Source organism: Stegastes partitus, unplaced genomic scaffold, assembly GCF_000690725.1.
Source record: "Stegastes partitus isolate 25-593 unplaced genomic scaffold, Stegastes_partitus-1.0.2 Scaffold79, whole genome shotgun sequence".
NCBI classification, from domain to species: Eukaryota; Metazoa; Chordata; class Actinopteri; family Pomacentridae; genus Stegastes; species Stegastes partitus.
Genome location: NW_007577810.1, coordinates 754,335 through 776,040, shown reverse-complemented (window position 1 = coordinate 776,040; position 21,706 = coordinate 754,335).

Sequence of the window (21,706 nt, the reverse complement as noted above, 5' to 3'; positions counted from 1 at the left end):
AGATTAGAGGGAAAAGGGAGAGAGACTGGAGGCAAACATCAGAAAGAGCTGGAGTTTGTGGTGAGTTCTGGGTTCAAACAGAGGCTGAGCCACACAGAAAAACACTCAGGCACACTCCCACAGACGCAGTCACGGTGAACTTAAAACTAACAGGTGGTGCAGAGCATTTAGGGGTGAATAAACACACAAGGCAAAAAAATAATAATGTCTGCTTTTAGTCTGAATATGGCTTTAGAGGTGCTGGGAGGTGGATTGTGTTTCCCCCTGTTTACTGTCTTTATGCTTATGAAGCTACAACAGTAAGGACTATGTGTAGTTTCACACATAACTGACGTAACAGTGGTGTTGGTCTTCATGTCTACTCACTCACCAGAATGAGAATAAACAAACACTGTTGCCCATAAGGTTGGAACAAAATTGTTTGGTTTTTTTTGTTGTTGTTTTTTAGCTCTTCTCATGAAATGATTGTGACAAAGCGATATATTCTTGATTTTAAAAAAAAAGAACAAAACAAAAAAAAAACCTACTTCATATCACAATATACATACAATAAAGGAAAAATTAAGCCACAGTTAACTTTAGCAAACTGTGTATTCAGGCTTAAACAAAATTGGGGTACTGAATAATAGGATTAAGGGTGTTGTTTCAATTTTCAACCTTGTTCATATAACAGGAAATACATATTCGAGAGGATTTCATGCATTAGAATGTCCAATATTACTTTTTCAAATGTCCCTCAGTCACGAAGTGAGTCTGGTCATCCCTGACATGGATCAGTGCGTTAAAACGTTTTGGCATGCTGTCCACAAGCTTGTTGATGGTGTCAATGGACAGGACGGCCCACTCTTCAGTCAGATCCCAAAGTCAGAATTTGTTTCACCTGGTAACTGGGACTCAGTATGCAATCACTGCACGTGGTCAGAAATGATTACTGATGTGTATAAATAGAAATGAAAAGAGGAATGTGTCTGAAAACAAAAAATATACCAACTTTATGGGCAACAGTGTATGTCTGATGTCAACCATCCCTTTAGGAAGAGACACAGCTATTCGTACAAGTTTATTACTAAAAATGATGTGTCAAACGGGTGGGATGTCCCTTTAATTTGATGTTTAACCCTCCTATTACCTTCAAATTTACTGACATCTTTTATCCTTGAGTTCAATTCGACCCTAGCAATTTAAACCTCAAGAAAATACCATAACCAAAGTTGTTACCCAAGTTTATGTGTAACTAGCCCTTTAAATAAAACTGAAAAAATTATGTCAATGACTTATTTAGACGTGTTAAACACTGAATTGGGTCAAATTGACCCCAAAGATAATAGGAGGGGTAAAAATATTAGGTTGGCTAAAATCTGAGTAAAATCCAAACTCCTGTGGTGGTTGTGATGCCAGAACTAAAACTGTCTTTAAGGTGTCAGGCCAAGCTGTTGCTGCTGTGTGGCCGCCAGACTGAGGGGAGAAGACAAGCTCTTTCTCTTCTTCCTGGCTTCTGCAGAGCAAAACCCAGAGTGGCTAATGTTTAAACCAGCCAGCTCACTAAGTGACACCACAGCGCAGAGCCTGGTGGTCCGAGATGGGGAGCCACATAGAATATAGAATGGTGTTTAGGGGGATGGGTGTGTGTTGGAAGATGTAAAAAACATAGAAGACCCCCACTCCACTCCACACACACAGACAGACATGTACCCCCCACATCCTTCCATCTCTCCATCCCCTGTCCCCACCAGTCCCTCATCCGCTCAGCCCCCACCCCCTAAACAAACTCACACACATGCTGAAAGATGAATGTCCAACAAATGGAGGCAAGAGGTGAGTGAGGGCCCCGTATGAGAGGTGTATTGTGCAGCCGGGGGCCTCCATCCCCCCCCCTCCCCGCTCGGAGGCCAGTAATCAAAGGGGCCCAGTCAGCGGGGCCAATGGGGTTAGGGGTGGAACGGGGTGGTGGCGGCTGAGGGGGAGGCAGTCGCTGTCTCACTAGGATGTTATTTATTGGCCTACTTTGAATCTCCTGCTGCCTCCTGCACTCCCTGTCACTCCCATTGATCTTGTCCTGATCCGCCCCCACGGATGGCTCTGCAGACTTTCCTCCTCTTCCTCCTCTCATGAAGTGCTCTGTGTAAAAAGCCTTCTGCTCCTGACTTGATGTCCAGAGGGAACGGAGAAAGTGCTTTCACATCATTTTAAGCCCAACTTACTACAGCCAATGCACTGTATATGTTTAGGCTTTTTGAATTGAGTCATTGCTTACACAGCGTGCATGACCTCTCGCTTTGTAATGAGATCACCTCCATTTGATCTGAGTATAAAATAAAAATGTAGTTGTGGGCAAAGTAGTCTCAAGGGCTTCTTAGTGCATGCTGTTGTTGACTTGTTCATACATTTGATTGGTGTATCAAACGTTTTGACAAAAAAAAAATGGAAGTATGTGCTGCCCTGATGGGTTGAAGGTAGGGCTGCAATGGTTGAACTATTCAGTTAGTTTTCAACTATTTACTAATGAATTAATGAGTAAAAATAAACATTTAAATTCTCTGATTCCAATTTGTAAAATGTGAATGATTTCTGGTTTCTTTCCTGCTCTCTGACAGTAAACTGAATATCTTTGGGTTGTCGACAAAACAAGACATTTGAGAAAGTCATCTTGGGCTTCAGGAGACACTGAAAGACATTTCACCATTTTGACATTTTATAGCCCAAACAACTGATTAATCAAGAAAATAATCAACAGATTGGTCAATAATGAAAAGAATTATGAATTGCTGTCGTTGCTGTCTCTGGTTCCAGTCATGTCCAGCCATGGACATTGACTAGATTAAAGGCATAATATGGCCCCGAAGGTGCTTATATAATATTTCAACTGTTATGCATAACTAGAAGTGAACAAATAAAGCATTAAGCATCACAAGTCACAAGTACTGAGTCAGACGTGCCAACTTTTAGCAACAAATCCCCAACAACTTCTTGGACGTGACTTTATGCCAAACCCTACTTTTGCTTTTGTTTGTGTCTCTAATCTTGGAGCCAGTGGACACACAAAAGAGGGATCCCAGAAGCTACAAAAGTAATCTTCTCCTACACAGACATGTTCCCACGCTGTTGGCACTCCCACAGCAACAGCAATGTGGCAGAGTCGATGCCACGCAATTTGTTTGCTTCCCATGGGTGTTCACCGTGTGGCTATGTAGGTGCTTAGAGCTAAATCCTTTTCTTTTGAATTTCTTAACTAGCACAAAACGAAAAGTCAGATGATCACTGACCTCATTGCAAATTCTGAATTGTGTGTCAATCTTGTGTTAGTTCATAACCGGTATGCTGACATATTGTCTTTTAGTGGGTAAAGACCTTCTTAGCTGCTGCTGGTGCTGAATATATAGTCAGAGAATCGCTAAAGTCAGTCGGATTTATCATTTGGGAACAATGAATGCCTGTAGTAAATGTTGTTATTGAAGTTATGTTGTTTAATGAGGTGGAACATCAGATACCACAGTTACCACAACATTTCAATCTGTATCAACATGGTGGAGCAACTGGCCAACCAGTATAGCTTTGCTACAACAATGCCATGCAAAAACAACATTGACAACCATGTTCAAACTTAAGCCTTGATAATACTCTCATGTGGACGCACACATACAACATATGCATAGCTGTTGTGATTAAGGCAGTGTTAAACCAGATGACTTTCAACAATTGCTAGAGCCTTCAAGAACCATCTGCATGGAGCCCAAAATAAATACTCCAAAGACAGCAGTGTGCATGCATGGATTATGTAGATACAACCTGCTGCACATGTATGGAATGGAGTCCTCCCAGTGATCTCCAAGCAGACTTGGAAGTGGTATCCAACAACTACGCATCTGTGGTGTCCACAGCTGTCCATGTCCATAAGGGAGTCTAATGAAGGCTTTATTCTACTTTCTAGGTCACTTGAAGACTTGTAGGACTTTGTTCCATACATGCACAGTCGATTGGCATTTACGTATTTCATGCATGTACACTCCTGCCAAGCACGCACTTTACTGTCCTTATGGCGTAGTCAGCGCATGGACACAAACTTAAGGCTGCATGTCAATGTCTGCACAGCGGTTTGCTCAGACTCTTGTGGACTTGGGGAGATGAGCAGTGTGCATTTGCAGCATACATAGATCTATTGTGCATTTATTGAACAGAGTCCTTGAAGTGAACTAGAAAGTGGTATAATAACAACTACACATCCGTGGTGTCCACAGTTGTTTATGTGCATATCCTCAAGAGGGGATAATCAAGGCATCATACTACTTTCTACTTCGCTTGTAGTTTGCATTCCATAAATTTACATATTACAAACATGTAGTTTTTGCACTGACTGTCAGATTTTGGGCTGCACATTCAGAGAGAAGTCTGTGTGGGCCAATGATGAAATTTATGTCACCCACATCATAGCGGACCCTGACATACTTGGAAAGCATAACATTGGTCTTAGTTGGGCTTTGCCTACAGAGAAGTATCATCTTTACACTCTCACTACTACTTTCTAGATGTTCTATTACATACATGAGCTGAGATGAGCATCAGAAGTACTAATTTATTTATTTATAAGTCTCAATATGTTTAGTAAATGCATTTTGTTAGAAAATAGTAAAACACAGCTGGGTCACCGTCAAAGACCAAGCCCCTTCATAGTGTTCACTCCACTCTGTAAATGTCACAGAGTGTGTGCACAAGGTCTAAATCAGCTTCCATAGGAATTATGTGCTCAGTACAGATTTGTGAACAAGTGCACTTATTTCCATGACCTTTATCACACTATATCCTGCACAAAAACATACAATTCCCATTTGGTTCCCTCCGCGGGGTTTATCTTTGTTCAATCTGGACGTGCTCGGTTCATGATAGATCTTTCTTGTGGAACGCCTGGAATGTCCCGACCATGATAGGAAACATGTGTGTTAGATGAGAAGGTTGGTTGCTGGGAGATAATGGAATTCACTGTCACATATATGCCTTTGGTGGGAGGGGGCTACAGTCAGACATCACAGGTACAACACACTAATCATACAAGTTGGCTCCCTTTGCTTCATAAACAAGACGAAGCCCCTTCACAGCGTTTGCTTCTCTGTGTAAATGTCATATAATCTGTGAGAGGCCTCGCTTGCACAGCACACCTACCTCAACATACAGCAGACGCATGATCCAAATACACACATTCCAGCCACAAATACTCGTGAAATGTTGTTTGAGCAATGCAGAGAAACAGGGGTCATTAATCTAAGCATTGTTATTCTGGTCTAACCGCATCCACAAATCCCACTTCACCCTCCTGGACAGCTACCAGCCAGAGGATTCAGACAGGCAGACAAACTATCTAATAACATCCCTGTTTCAAAATAGCTGAAAGGCACGCACATGCAGTCGAAATGCTTCAGGCTATGTGGGGTGTGGCTTTAACTGCAGCAGATTAAGAACCAGCCGCTGTCTTTGTTTTACCCACTCTAATGCAGAAACTCTAATCTAATTAGTCCTCACTGAAATTTCTGAGCAATTCTTGGACGGACTGTCCTAGATTTTGTTAGAAAACATTTTCGCTCTACAGAGGATGAATCTCTTGACTTTTTCCAGCAGGATCTCAAAGTTTTCACTTATCCAGTGTAACACCTCAAAATCTACATGTGGATTGATACACATTCCTGGTTCCCAGAGGATGTATCAAGGTGATTTTGGTGATCCTAGATTTCCTGTTGTTGTAAAAAAAAAAAAAAATTAAAAAAAAAGTGGGATTGACATTTCTGTTTATTTTTTCAGAATGTCATGACAACTATTGCAACTTGGTAAATACATACATCCTTCAAGATGATTTGTAACACATTTCTGGATCATTTACTTTTTCATCTATCTTTCGAATTTGTCAGATACTAAACTAACAACATTCCAAAAAGCCTCAGTTATACTTTCCGTTGATCCATTTAAAAGTGTTAGGTTTCTGGCAAACAGTTGTGGTTAGCTTTTTGTAATGTCACAGCAAATTTGCAGCAAGGTCATATTTTCAAATGCAAATTAGATTTGTAAAAAACTTGTAGTGGACTTCTGGCTTGCTTTGTGGAAAAACTTCATCCATTAGCTATTCCCACTTTATCCTTCAACAGGTTACAGGGGAGCTGGACTCTATCTGAGCTAAACCCTGGACAGGTCGCCAGTCCATCGTAGGAACTATTCAGGCTCGCATTCACATCTATGCAAAGAATATGAAGTCCAGAATCATTATTTACCACACCATGTATGTCTTTGGACTGTGGGAGGAACTCAGTGGAGGCAACAGCCAACCAATGGGTAGACTCACAACCTTCATGTTGTTAAGTGACAACACAAACCATTCCACAACCCTGAAAGTACAAAGAAAATCAATCTTTCAATTGTAAAAAAACACATAAAATATGAATTTCCTGCAAACTTGCTGCAAACCTGCTATTGGTTTTCCACAAAGTTAGCCAGAAGTCCACTGAAAGTTTGCTGTAAGTCTATCCTACATATAAATATATGATGCAAATTTGAGGCAACACATTTGCAGCAACATTACCATAAGCTTTTTACCAGAAGTTAACAAGAACTTTAACGCTACCAGCAATGGACGGTAACCATGTTTGCCAGTAGTTGCCAGATCATATTATTGGCATACTTCCTGCTAAAAATGACCCAGAAATGTTCTGCAAATCTACTACAAACATGTAGCTTTCATCAGGGTAGTGCTATTTATCAAATGATAGCATGCTTCAATGGGATGCTGAACATGGTCATACCTGCTTAACATCTGAATGCTAGCATGTTAGCTTTAAGAAGCACTGCTGTGACTAATTTCAGCCTCACAGACCTGCCAGGCTAGCAGCTAGCATAGCTCGTTTAATCATTGTATGCTGAATTGAGCATTCATTAAAAGCAATTATAGCCATGATAGCCTCACTTCTACATCTCATACTCATAAACTGAATTCCTGTGTGCCATACAGGGATCAATACACATCAGCTCACTGAAGAGGTCCTTTTTGCATTCCACTGTGTTACAGTGCATGGCATTATAGTGGATCCATAATGTACTCGATCACCCATGGCTGTTGTGTGGCAGCGGCTGAGGCTGCATTGCTATGTGAAGGAGCTGCTGCGGTGCCCACAACTTTCAGCCTGCGAGCACGTCGATAACGAGCAGCAGCCTCTCTGACAGAATCGTTTACTGCCCGGAGGGCTTGGAGACGAAAGTGGAGTGTGCATGCCTGCCTCTAACCTACTTAAGCCTCTCGCTGCACAAATGGAAGTGTTGATATGCAACATGAGATGTCTTGGTGAATTTCTGCCTGCAAGTAGACTGACCAGAATAAATGTGTGAGATTAATGCCAGAGGAAGTACTGGTGGTGTTACTGTGCGTGTGTGTGCACGTATGTGTTTGCCTTATCCCTTGCTTGTGTCAGCATGTGAATTTAGAGGCATAATATTTAGCAAGTGTATCTTATTACAAATGGTACATTCATAGGGTGTTTAGTCTAGAATGGTGGTCACAATGATGAGCCAAATCGATTCCTCTCGCTGTTTATACAGCAGCGTTATGTAAAAATGTGCAGGTATGAGTAAGAAAAACACAGAGCAGGAATACACACCGGTCTGGGTGTGTGCTCCTGCTGTCAGCTGAGGAGCTATAGCATAGTTTCGACTTGGCTCCTTAATTCTATTTGCCTCTCAGGGGAACCTCCCCCAAACCTCTGACACACATTTTTAGAGAGCTTTGTTGGGCAAGTGGGGGAGGATGGGGGTGTTGTACTCTCAGCTCCCACTGAGTCTGGACAAGACACATAAATCACACACACACACACACACACACACACACACACACGTGCACAAGTACTGCTATGTCATGAGGAGATGGGGTCCAGTATCTGGGCCAGGGGCCTCTTGCCCTAAATGTTGGTGGGGGCTCATAGTAAAGAAGGAAGAGGAGGGGAGAGGGAAGGAAAATGAGAAAGAAGAAAGAAAGAAAGAAAGAAAGAAAGAAAGAAAGAAAGAAAGAAAGAAAGAAAGAAGGGAAAAGACAGAGAGGGAGGACTCATCTTTTAGTGCATGTAATCATACAGATCATGTATTTAAGTGGTGTATATTCCAAAAAAAAACTGTGAAAGTGGTCACACACACATAGTACACGAGTCCAGGTTTCCCACCATAGGGGTAGTTGTTGTTGTCTGGGTTTCTAGACTAAATGTGATTGAGATGCTATCTTTATTCTACTCTCAGTATTGCCTGTGATGGATATTTATGTGGATTATTGCATGAGAGTGGGAGGAATCTTACTGGTTGTTTTTGCACTTGGGAAAAAAACAAGAACTACAGCAAGTGTATTGGATCTTAGAAAAACTCATTTAAAAAAAAATAAACTGATTGAGTTGTTAATATGACATTTTTTGCAGTCTGGCAACTCCTTACTAGTTTGATGTCTCCAAGCACTTTATCCTGCTGCCCTCCTCCTCCTCCACCTCCTCCTCCTCCTCCTCATCACCAGCAATATCACAGCCGCTGCAGAAAATGAACACTCAGTTTGAAGACCCACACCAACACACAGACAAACGTCAATAGATGCCTTGCATAGGGACTCTTTCGCTTAATCATGTGCTCTCTGAAGATGCTGACAGCTCAGAACACCTTCCCTTGATCCTGGTATTCTCCTACTATATTTTTGTACCTGTTACACACACATAAATAGTCCCTTTAGAATTCAGTTCAAATTGTTCAAATGTCTCTTTGTGGTCCGCTGGCTGTCTGTTTGCGTACTGAAAAAAATCCCATGTTCGTACACAGGCCTGACTCTAAATGGGAAACTAGTCTCACATAGTCAGGCCTGTCTCCACAGCTCTGTGTCTGCGCTGGAGAATGATCTGGCTGCACCTCCTTATCTTTCTGCTGTAAGGGCAGGAAAACATTTTGGCTTGTTTGCATTTCTTTAAACTAATCACAATTATCTTTTGCAGTGCTGGGCCCTCAACACAGCCACAGACAGATATAAAAGATAGACATACCCACTAAGATGTCAGCCATTGGTTTGTAGAGTACAGTGTTGAAGTCTTGAGTTTGGAATTTGCCATCTTAGTCTTTTGTAACCAGACAAAACCAATGAGGGGTGGATCAGACTGGAAAGTTAAGGACTACGCATACTACTATGACAATTTGTGAATCACAAGGTCCTTCAGCATACTCTGCTTTATCATCGTTTTTACTTAAAATAAGACCATCATTTACAAAATAGATAGACTTGGGGGCTTGAGTTTGGTCTAAAATCTGTCCTGCTGTTTATTAGATTTGCATTCCAGCAGTTCCAGCCAAACTCATTATCAGAGTTCATGTTACAGGGGGCTGCAAGGTGGCGCAGTTGGTAGCACTGTTGCCTCAGAGCAAGAAGGTCGCCGGCACCAGGCTCTATCGCGTCCCGGTGGGGGCACCAGGATCTTTCTGGAGTTTGCATGATCTCCCCATGCAGCGTGGGTTCTCTCCAGGTTCTCCAGCTTCCTCCCACACAGTCCATCGTGAATGTGAGTGTGCTTGGTTGTCTGTCTCTAAGCGTAGCCCTGCAATAGACAGACAACCTGTCCAGGGTGTCCCCTGCCTTCGCCCTAAGTCGGTTGGGATAGGTTCCAGCCCCCCGCGACCCTAGTGAGGATTAAGTGGTGTATAGATAATGCAAGGATGGATGTTACGTTGGTCAAGCACACTGGTTAGTCCTTATCCTTATTGTTGTCAAACTAAAATGACTTGAAACTACTAACAGTGAAGACTAAATGCATTTTAGGAGCAACTCCCACAAGTTACTTGTAGCTTTCCAAATTACATAAATGTTACATTATTCATTTTAGCTGCAAGGTGGCTCGGTGGTTAGCACCGTTGCCTTGCAGCAAGAAGGTCACCTCCCACAAGGTCCACACAGTCCATCGTGAATGTGAGTGTGCTTGGTTGTCTGTCTTTAAGTGTAGCCCTGCGATGGACTGGCGACCTGTCCAGGGTGTCCCCTGCCTTTGTCCTAAGTCAGCTGGGATAGACTCCAGCCTCCCCAACCACAACCCCAGTGAGGATTAAGTGGTGTATAGATAATGGATGGATGATTAATTTTAAATGTTTGTTTTTAAGTCTGACATAAAGTAGCAGCAAAAAGTAGCTGCATTGAGCAGGGTTTTTTTTGTTTGTTTTTTTATGGTTATCAAAAAAATGTCCTTTGTACAGGAAACAACATTCAACAAGCAGCAACCTACACAATGAAAACGGCAAATTTTGCAGACGAGAGTGCAAGAAGACAAGCCTGCTTGTTTTTTTCAGCGAACTGCCATTTCAGTAATGGTACTCATCATCCTGCATGCACCAAACAATTCCACCGCTAATGTTGCAACCTGGACTTAACATTGCCTAAGATGATTGTAATTGGAAAAAAATGTGAACAAGCCAAAGCTGTTTTTAAATCCTATTGTAGAGTGATGATGTTTGTCTATGCATGACTAGGAATCAACAGGTCTTGCTCTTTGCAGCCAAACTTTTCCTCCTCTGCTGACATAGCAGAGCCATGGGTGCAGAAACACTATAAGTTTCTAGAGGCATGTTGTCTTTCAGAACAGTCATGACAATGTATGCCACTTACACACTGTTTAGTGTGACTCCTTGTTTCCCTTGGTGGAAGGATAGCATGATCTGTGGAGCCACAACAGTCACATTAACGGGAAATACACCAGGATGAAATAAACCAGATTGATCCGGCCTTTTACAGGGTTCCAATTTTAAAACAAGTCAGCTGGAAACATTTTTTAAAAAAGCCTGCCAGATGTGGTGTTTCCAAAACTCGTGGAGCTAACATTGGCATTAATTACATAGCTAGCTATAGATGATATATTCTGCTAACAACGTTAGTCATTTCAGCCAAAAAATTGATCATCAGTCATTCGAACATTGTTGTCTACCATTGTCTAAAATCAAGAACCCATTGTTTTGAAAATGACCAAGAATTTGTTAGATTTGCATTTCCTCAGGGTTATTTTTGAGGACGTCCCAGAATGAACCCAACATTTTTGTCCCCTTTTGTGGGTTTTTCCAGAACACAGAGAAAAAAATATACTATCTTTTTTTCACCTCAATTTTACCTCAAAGTCTGAATCAGTATAACCTGGGCCCCAATAGGTGAAATACAACATGAAACATCTTTGTGGAAAAACATGTCCACAAATGTCATATTTAATAGTTGCAGGTTGCTCGTGTGGCTTCCTTCACATTGTCTCCGCTCCACTGCCGGTAAAGGCTGCTGGTCTCAGCCACAGACCCAGACAACAGCTGGAGGCCAGGCCTGGGCTCAGAGGAGAGCGGCTCTTCGGGCAGGAAGTTACAGAGGCAGGCCTGGGCTTTCCTCCAAAACCACTGGAGGGAAAAGTGGAGCCGCTGCTGTGGGGGAGGTGAAATGAAGAGGTTCTGGAAGAGGGTGAGAAAATTGTATTTTGTGTTAGATGCAGTAGTCAATCCTGTACCTGGACGGGCACAAATCAAATGCTGTGAAGTGTTTATACGTCAAACTTACATCTGTGCAATGTTTATACTATCTCCAAACTACATTTCTTTCAAAGTGATATAATTTATTTGGATTCCCTGTAGGTTTTTCAAATGAGGCATTAATCCTGACCAGGTTTCTATTCCATGTGTTTGACCTGGTTTCTGCTGCTGTAGTGTTGACGTAGTGTGTATCTTTATATTACTAGTCCCAAACAATACCACCATATAAATACACGGAACAACTTCATATAGTGAAGTAAAAAGGTTAAAGCATAATATCATCTGTTACTTTTTAACTGCACACTTCACTGCTTTGACTGCTCACACATCAGCCGACTGCTTTCATTTGTAAATGTTTAACCGAAAAAATTCATCTTCTTTAAGTGATTACCCCTCAGCTCACACTGACAGCTCAGTTTATCACACTTTACCAATTTCAGCTGCTTTCTGTGCTTGGATTTCGACTGAATCTTCAGCTCTTTCAGCACTTTACCGAACAAATACTTCAGCGTGACTTAGCGTTGACACCTAAACTGAAACACAGCCTCTCCTCAACTTCTTTAAGAATTTCAACTGCAAATTTTATTCATTAGGATGGATTATATTTCCATTCTCCGTAGGAATGCTAATGACTTTAAGTTAGTTGACTGACCCACCACTTTGTCCAGACATAAATAACTTCAGATACAGATATCTATGGTTTCCAGAGGACAAATCCTAATGTCTTGGGCGATCCTTTAGCTTCTCCTCTTGTACCAATAAGACGATTGATTTACAACATGTTGTACAGACATTCATGCTCCTGTTCAGTATGAATAACCGTAACTTTGGTGATGCTTTGGCTTTCCAAATAGCACCTTCTTCCAGTAAAATCTCTAATTTCTCCATTATTTCAGTGACCAAATGAACAATTTCTCTGGCTACATATAAAGGTGGACTAACCCTATCCCTAACCCACAGGTTTTCTGAACAGGTTTTGAAGCTCATTGCGATGACTCTGGCCATCAACATCTTGGTTGTAACTACATGAGTCCCAACTCTTTCCTAATCCAAAAATGAGCAAAGCATATGAGTGAACCTGAGACGGACCACGTTGAAACTTCTGGGCCGTGGACTGCCCTGTGATGGCACCCATCTGTCGCTCAAAGCAGCCACACCCTTAATCATGCATAACTCTAAACTTTAATACACTGTTGCCCAGAAAGTTGGAATAAAATATTTTTTTAAATCTCTTCTCATGGAATGATTGTGACCATGTGATTTATTCTTGATAGATTAAGTGTAAATCTTCTCAAAAGTTCATTGATGTCACAATATACATACAATACAAACAACACCACAAATAAATCACAAGTAACTTCTACAAACTGTGTGTTTGGATTTAAACTAAACTGGGGTCACTGAACAAAAAGATTAAGGGTTTTGTTTTAATTTTTCAATCTTGGTCAATTTAACAGGAAACACATATTCGAGGGAATTTGTTACATAAGTATGTCCAATATTACTCTTTCAAATGTCACTAGTATTGAGTATGGCCACCCCTGACATGGATCAATGCGTTTAGACATCGTGGCATGCTGTCCACAAGCTTGTTGATGGTGTCAGTGGGCATGGTGTCCCAGTCTTTGGTCAGATCCCAAAGTCAGAATTTGTTTCACCTGGTTGACTGGGACTTGGTATGTAATCATTGCACCTGATCAAAAGTGATTACTGATGTATATAAATAGAAATAAAAAGAGGAATGTGTCTGAAAACAAAAGTTAGACCAACTTTATGGGCAACAGTGTACAATTAAAATCCATCCATTTTCTATACACCACTTAATCCTCACTAGGGTCGCGGGAGGCTGGAGCCTATCCCAGCTGACTCAGGGCGAAGGCACCCTGGACAGGTCACCAGTCTATCACAGGGCTACACTTAGAGACAGACAACAAAGCACACTCACATTCACACCTACAGACAATTTAGAATCACCAATTTACCTCAACATGGTTTTGGACCTTGTGGGAGGAAGCCGGAGAACCCGGAGAGAACTCACGCTGCACGGGGAGAACATGCAAACTCCACGCAGAAAGATCCCGGGTGTCCTCACTGGGATGCGAACAGGTGACCTTCTTGCAACATTGCTAACCACCGAGCCACCTTGCAGCCCTACAGTGAAAATGATTAACTTATACAAAAATCCATGTCTGTATAGTTGCTATGAATGGGAAAATTAGCTATAGAATTAGAATTAGAATAAAACTTTATTGATCCCTTCAGTACAAGACCTCAGGGAAATTGCTATAGAGACCAAAAATTGCTTTTTGTACCAGACTGTCGAGATGTTTACTTCTGTTGTAAAGTTGGGATATTTTAACATAGGAGTCTATGGAAACTGACTCACTTTTGAAGGCAGTGGCCATTTGAGGAACTGCAGATTTTGGCAGTCAGTGATTGGCCTCATTTCTTAGCTTCGGAGGTTGCCACTTAACAAATATCCGCAGAACTAGTGTTATTTCCATCAGTCTCAGCTGTGTTAATTAGCAGTTGTTGGCGTGCTAACCCAATACGCCCAGCACAGCATCACAGAGGCACTCGCGTGGCTGTCAATTCAGCTACAGCTGCAGGGGCATGTGCGTGATTTAATCCAAATGATCATTATTACAGATATTAGTCATTAGGTGTTGTCATCTATTACACAAAACATCTCTCAATGCGGCTGTTTGGGTCAATTGAGTTGGAAATGTTTCGTATAATTTTTGTAAATAAATCTGTGTGCAGCATTGGCAATGTGTTGCTGATAAGCAGTCAGAGCAGTAAAGTGACTGAAGTGAACAGACAAAGTAAGACAAAGAATGGGCAGCGACTGCTCATCAGCTCAGTCTGCTCCCACCACCCCTCCTCCCCACACACACCACAGACACTCTCACACTGTTCTGCAGCCTCCCCTCCAAGGCACAGACATCCATAAATCTTGTCACAGTTCCCAGATAATGACAAGCCTGGCCTTTGCCTCTCTTCTATATCACTCTGACTCATGCAATGTACACAAAACTGCGGCTCAGCCCCAGCCTCGCCAGTTCTCTCCTCCTCTAACATCAACGGGGAATAGTGAGCAAAAGAATGTAAATATTTGATTAAATATGTATAAGCCGGGGCGACGACAGTCCTTTGGGTGGATCGTGCACACGTATTTGTGAATGTGAGCGGCTTTATCAGAGAGATATGAGGAGATGCGGGAGAGAATAGGCTGACATTTTGCTGCTAGAAAATGAATTCATGGGATGATGTGTGTAAGAAAATATATATAAATCTTTTCTAATCTGCTCTTCATCATGGACACAAATAATATTTTACAGCCTTTGGGATTCGTTGTGGAAAAAGTGTCCTCGGATCTGGAACATTTAATCATGTGCCCACTGATTGCCGCTGAAGAAGACATTTGCACTCAGTCAAACACATCCTGGGAAGAAATCCTAAGTATCATTTGGCTGTCACATGAGGAGTTTTGAGTGTTTTATATTTGATATTCTGGGGCTGACTTGAACACTTGAGAACATGTGCGAGGTGTTAACCAGCTCTTGGAGCTTCCAGTGCCGGCTGATGCCACCTCAAAAGAGCGTCATTAATTAACATGCCATTATCAGAACTGAATGCTGGCTGGGGGAGATTAATGCTGAAAGGAGCTGCTAGTGGATTAAAGGTCACATCCTGTGTGTTAATCACCCAGCACCCCTGACCCCTGGAAGGAAACACAGTAGAATGGCTACATTATTGCCACCTGGCTGGGCACCAATCACTACCAGGATCAAAATGAGGACTGTTCCTCTGGGCAGACACACACAGAATGAATGGGACAGAGAGGAGGAAAATAAAATGATTTTCTCTCAGCCAAAAGAGGTGAAACTGCAAAAAGGAGAGGAAAGTGAGCATTATAATTAGAATATGGTACTTGCAATGGTAATGTTAATAGTTTTAGTAGTTTCAAAGGTCACCGAGTGTGAAGCTGCTCCAAGGCAGCAAGCATGACTGCTGTTGTCAAGTTACAGAGACATGAGTACACGTCTACTATATCATTTTCTCTGAGATATTTCAAATAAAAGGCGTGCATATTACACAAGCTTCCCAACACATACGTACAGTGTATTGTTCTCCTCCTTCACAGTCTCCTTTCTGTCTCTTATGGACATACACAAAGGCTCCGTACGAATCGGCTGCGAACACATTAGATCTTGAGTGTGAAAAGCCTTGAGGACTTTCCAAGGTGGATGGATTCATTTCTGGGTGTTCAAGAGAGAACGCTTGCAGCCTGGATCGGCGCTTCTATATCATATTTCTGCAGCCCACACACACATCCCACTCTCCCACATCTGACACGAATCTCTCAGATCGGATGTGACTCACTAGCTCTGGCAGTGGAAGGCTAAATTCTTCTTCTGTTACTCTCTTACAATGACCACTCAGCTCTTTCCACTGCCTTTATTTTTTCCCCTCTTGTAGTCAACCACAATGGACTCCAGTCTCTAATGTTTGTTTTCATAGTAAAGAACACATTGTTCTGCAGGAATTTACATACTGTCAAAATGAGGTTTTTATTATATTCACATGAACGCCATCTGACAGCTGTGGTGGGGTTTTTCACATACAACTGGGGTTCGTGTAGTGAATCATATCATCTCTTAACATCCATTTTCATTCACAAGAGTGTGACAAAGGACATTTCTGCAAACACACCTTGACTGTTGCTGCGTCTGCTCTAGAGGACAGAAGTCGAGTTCAGGTGGGAAAAGGAATACGCACTGTGAATGCTCAGGGAGCGGTGTGGATGCTTACAGAGCGCCATCTATTCTCAGAGGGCCCTGTATTCCTGCATCAACGGTTTCCAGGATGCAGGCGCATGGTTCATGGCTCGTTTGATGGACTATTTTCCCTCCTTTAAAAACAGGGCTGTGTACATTTTGACCTTGGTGTCAGCACAGCCAGACAGAAGCTGCTGAATAGGATATCTCCCTCCTCCTCAAGGACACACTCAGCAACACACCATAGTGGTTGTTTTTTTCTGATTATCTTAGAAAAAATACTGAAGTGTTGTTTTTTTTTGTTTGTTTGTTTTTTTTGCATATTTAAATTAATATGTGCAATCTATTCTTTCCAAAGTGTGCACTATCGTTCTGCAGCGTACTCTATATCACATCTTTTTATTCTTGTAGCATGTGTGAGTGTGTAATTTTGAAGTGTGAAACATGCTGATATACAATATGTCTTCCATCATTACTGCAGCTATTAATATTTGAGGCAATGCTCGTCCACCATTTAGATCCAGACTGAAATATCTTCACAGCTATTGCATGGATTGACTTTTGCACAGACATTCATGATCCTCAGGGGAGGACTTTTCATCTTCTGACACTTTTCATCCATCACTACCATGAGGTTGACATTTTTGTTTTTCACTGAAATGTCTTAACTGTTTGATGGATTGCAGAGAAACCTGATATATACATTCATCTTCTACTCCAGAGAAACTGTACAAACTTTGGTTGTCCAAAGTTGCAACCAAAATTGCAAAGATTTCCATTAGCCGCATCCGTAGCAAACCTTAGCATGCTAACACACAAGATGGTGGGCATGGCAAACATTATAACTGTCACTTCATGATGTGGGTTGCACATGTGTGAACGTCAACGGTTTATTGCACAAAAGGACTGCCATCTGTGCTGTATTATAGAAAAACACAAACTAACTTCTTGAAGTCTGGGGACAAACACAGTGAGTGAATGAATTTCACTGCTGATGCCAGGGGGACTGGAGGGACACTGGATGAACCAAAACTAATAACAACCATTTTGCACCTAATCCTCCAGTAGGACAGTGCTTTCTGCCACACTGCAAAACTGCTCACGAACAGGTTGAGGAACACGATCTCGAGCCCAAGGCCCAAATCCCAAAATAAACCTGATTCACTAAGGCACCACCTTGAAACACACAGGACCAAAAGGATCCATTATCAACATCACAGTCAGACACCACAGATCATCTCCAGGAGTCCTTGTCCATGCCATGATGGGTCCAGGCTTCTTTGGCAGACAAATCATGGGCAGAGGGTTTGGCCTGTCAACAGCCTCAAAGTTATACTTTTTAGTGTTGCTGAGCTGAGAGTCACTGTGTAAAGTAGCAGTGATAGTCGTAGGTGTAGTTGTAACCCTCTCCGTTCAGCAGCTCTGTTCGAACTGAACTTTTACCTGATATTTCAGCCATTTTACCACAACCATTTGCACTTGTGTATCTTACATTGAATTGTGACAGTAACTGTGAAACAGCATATTTGCATTGTCAGTATTCGCATGTTAGCATTCTGATGTTAGCATTTAGCTCAAAGCACCATTGTGCCTGAGTACAACTTCCCTTTTCTGCTAGCGTTGTTATAGACTTGTGGTGTTTTATAATAACAATCAGTTAATTAACTGTAGCATTAAAGGGGAAGGTCGTAGTAAGTTGTTACTCAGCGGTGCGGTTCCCCTCAGCTGTGTGGAACTTTATTATGCCTTTTAGTGCCTTGTTGTGGTTTTCTTGCCAACTTCCCTGTTTTGTTCCCTCTCACTGCTCTGACAGCACAATGAAAACAACAGAAACACACTAGAATATTACCTGCCCAGCACCAAACAGCAGTCAAAGTTGGCATCTACTTAAACCTACGGCCAGCGGGCCAAATCAGACTTATAGTAGTCTACCAGCTGGCCCTCTGATGATTTTCTAATTTACGATGAAAATAAACTGATTTTCATTGGGAAGTTTTTTGTTTATTTGTTTGTTATATATATTAAATGTCCAGTAGTGTCCCTTGGCTTTTATTCACTTTATTTAAAAATAAAAACAATCAAAGAAAGATGAATTATGGGCCTTTTATACTTGTTAATTTTATCTGATAAAGGCTATTGTTTGTTTATGAAATGGCCCCTGGTCAAAGCAAGCTGAGTATCTCCTCAGTAGGGCATTTAGCAACATATAAAGCCCTCGGGAGCAGCTAAAAGGAGCGTGAGTATCATAGTTACCTGCTGGCCATTAACATGACTCCAAATGAATGCTAATGTTGCTTTCTATCTGGTGTAAATAGACAGCTGTATGCCAAGAAGTTGACGATATCAACTTACAGTAAGAGGTGACCATGTGTCAGTGCTGTGTTTACAGTTTGTTTCCACTGCCCCCGAGCCAAAACCTCTGGAAGATACATTTCTGTATCATTATTACAGGACTATTTCTAGTAATGTGATTCTCTTTCATTGCCTCAAAGAAATGATAAGAGTTCACAGATTACTGTTCTTACACTTGTTGCATAGTTTAAACCAATAAACTCTTTGATATTTAATTTCCATTTTGTATGACAGCCCAGTAAAATTAGAGTGTTGAACCATTCAAGGTGAATGCATCATATTTCAAGTTCTTTGTCTCTTGTGTGCTATTCTGCTTGAAGGCCAAAACCAGCAAATAGAAGAATATAAATGACTAACCTGCAGGGAGCACTGGCACTGTAGAGGCACCTACAGCTGGGAGTGGAACCGTTAAATCTGTGTAAGCTGTGTGGAACAGCTTAAAAATAGCTCAGTCTTCAGTTGGCTGGTCAGGTTCTGAGTCTTGGGCTGCTGCGATTCACAGGAGAGCTGAATCTGCATGTCTGGAGACTCCTTTTGCTTTTTTGACAGTGAGGTGTAATCAGGTTGTTTGTCTGTTAAAAGGCACAGCTGAGTACTAAACTTTGAATGCCCTCGCTAAGGCTCACTACATATCACAACACAGAGGAGGTTGATTCATATAATGTAGTGCACGTCGAGCAGACAGATTCACTCAGCTTCATTTTATTCTCTTTAAAGCAAGACTTGCTGTGCTTTCCCAGTCCAAACACCTCAAAGTAATAGGTTACGTTGTTGGAGAATTTCTCCAAGGGCAAATCTGCATTCTTGACTTGATACGAGGAATGAAATCCTCAACTGTGTATCAAAGTCCAACATTTGCTCGGCTGACACCACAGTAGTTGAGGGAAAAATGGAGATGGAGAGTGATTGACAAGGATTTTATTCTGTGTCTTTCCGTGGCGTGTTTGAGTGTCAAGCTTCCTCCTTTCAGTTGTGCTGCTGAAAAGCCATTCCCTCAGGGTGTCTTACTCAGCCTGCACAGACACTGCCACTATCTTGTGATCTCACTGCAAAAAGCACATGAAAGATCGTTCTCAAACACACACATACACAGAGAGAGGGTGACAGAGATTACTTCAGTCACAGTATCTAGTATTGCACTCTATTCTTATCTCTGCACTCTTATCAACTCCCTCTAGACCATAAGCTCTGTTGACATTTCACCTCATTTCTGGTGTAAAACACTTCCAAGGCCTTATTATCTTCATCACATGCCCTGTTTTAATTCCACTACTTTCCTGTTACAGTAAAGAACTGCTGCCTGTGCCTTCATATTTTCAGTGTGCCCTTTGGGATCATTAAAATTCCTGCACTGTTTATAGTACACCATATTCTTAGGCAGGCGTGCACCTGTGCTGCTCTGCTTCATCGGCACCATTGCTTACGAATTAAGGGAATCTTATCAACCATTTACTCTGTCTCTGTTGTCATTCCCTTCGATGACTCAGAGCCTATTTCACCATCCGCCCACAGAATAAGAACAAAGACGCTGTGTCCATGTGGGATTGAGGGAGATGCCAAATGCATCCATTTCCATACCCTGTAAATTGCATATGCATGCAATCATGAGTTGCAGCGATGTGCTGAGTGTGTTCTGTGCTGTATATGTTGAGCTACCCCCTGTGCAGCTCGCCTAAAGTAACCCATCCCCCCGCTGAGACATTTTTGCTCTCTATGTGTGACTACATTACGCCAGAGTCCCATCCCCCCACTAAGTGAGCCTTCAGAGCAGGTCCCCAGGGTGGGTGTCGGTGTGGAAAGCAGACCTTTTTCCCTGTCCATGGGATGTTATTGATGAGGTGAGGTAATGGATCCCCCCACTGTGCTCACAGGGACACTGAGGATAAATCAGACAGTGGGTAAGACCCAACCAGCCATTCCACCTCTCTCCAGACTCAACTGCCATTTCATTAGCTTTATTTATGGGGGTTCTGCACTCTTCCCTCCCCTTTCCATCCTCCCACTGAAAATGCTGCTATTCTTCTTCTTCCTCCTTTATATAGTGCTATGGCAACCCGTACACACCCCAGTCCTTCTTTCCTCCCTTTTTTTCCTGGAAATACTCTACCTCCCACACACCTTTCCTGGAACCAGTCCTCTTCTAAGTCTAGTTTATGTGAAAGTGAGCCCACAGCCGGTAATCTTACTATTGAAAACGGGCTGGATAGATAGCGATGTGCTCTGAAGTGGTGAAGGACTCAGCACCGGCTGGGCTTTTAACATTAGATGCAAGTCCATCTAGCTCAGCACTTCCTGCAGAGCTGTATTTGAGTTGGCTGATCAGCAACAATTCACCTCTGGGCTTACAGCTCAGCCACTCAGCGAGAAAACTGCAGCCAAGACCGCCTTTGTCCTTGAGGAAAGAGAAAGGAATTCCTTATTTGTCCTCACTGGAAAGGACTAGTTGAACTTGTGTCTTCACCACAGAATCACATTTCTTTTCTGTCAGAGATGGTGTCCATTATTAGTCTGCAGACACGATTCATTCTGCTTGAGTTGAACAAGCATTCGCTTCGCTTCTACATCAACACCAGCAGAATGCTACTTTGATTCCCTTTAGCTCTTTCATCACTATCTCAACTGCCAAGGTTTATAGCTCATCTCCCATATTGAGGAAAGTCCACAACACCATGACCTGATTTTCTCTATACAAAGCATCAGTGTTATTGCTGTTGGTGCTGTCTTTTGACGTTGTGGCATTCAACCAGAGAGCAAATACCTTAGCTGACTAGCTAATATTTCTGAGAAGCCTTACTGATGCTAAAATTTGATCCATATGTAAATGTTGATATACATGCATAATATATGCTGTATCACGTATCTGTATCTAATTTATTTAAAGCACTGAAACCTGAATTAGACATGAAAGGCTGTGAATTACAATCTCCTCACATGCGTTTTCCATTAGAAAGAGAAGGAATGGCTCTTTTTTTTTATGGTTTCATGGTGAACATTGATGTCATGTCAGTCGTGCTGGAACATGTCCATACAAGGTCCAC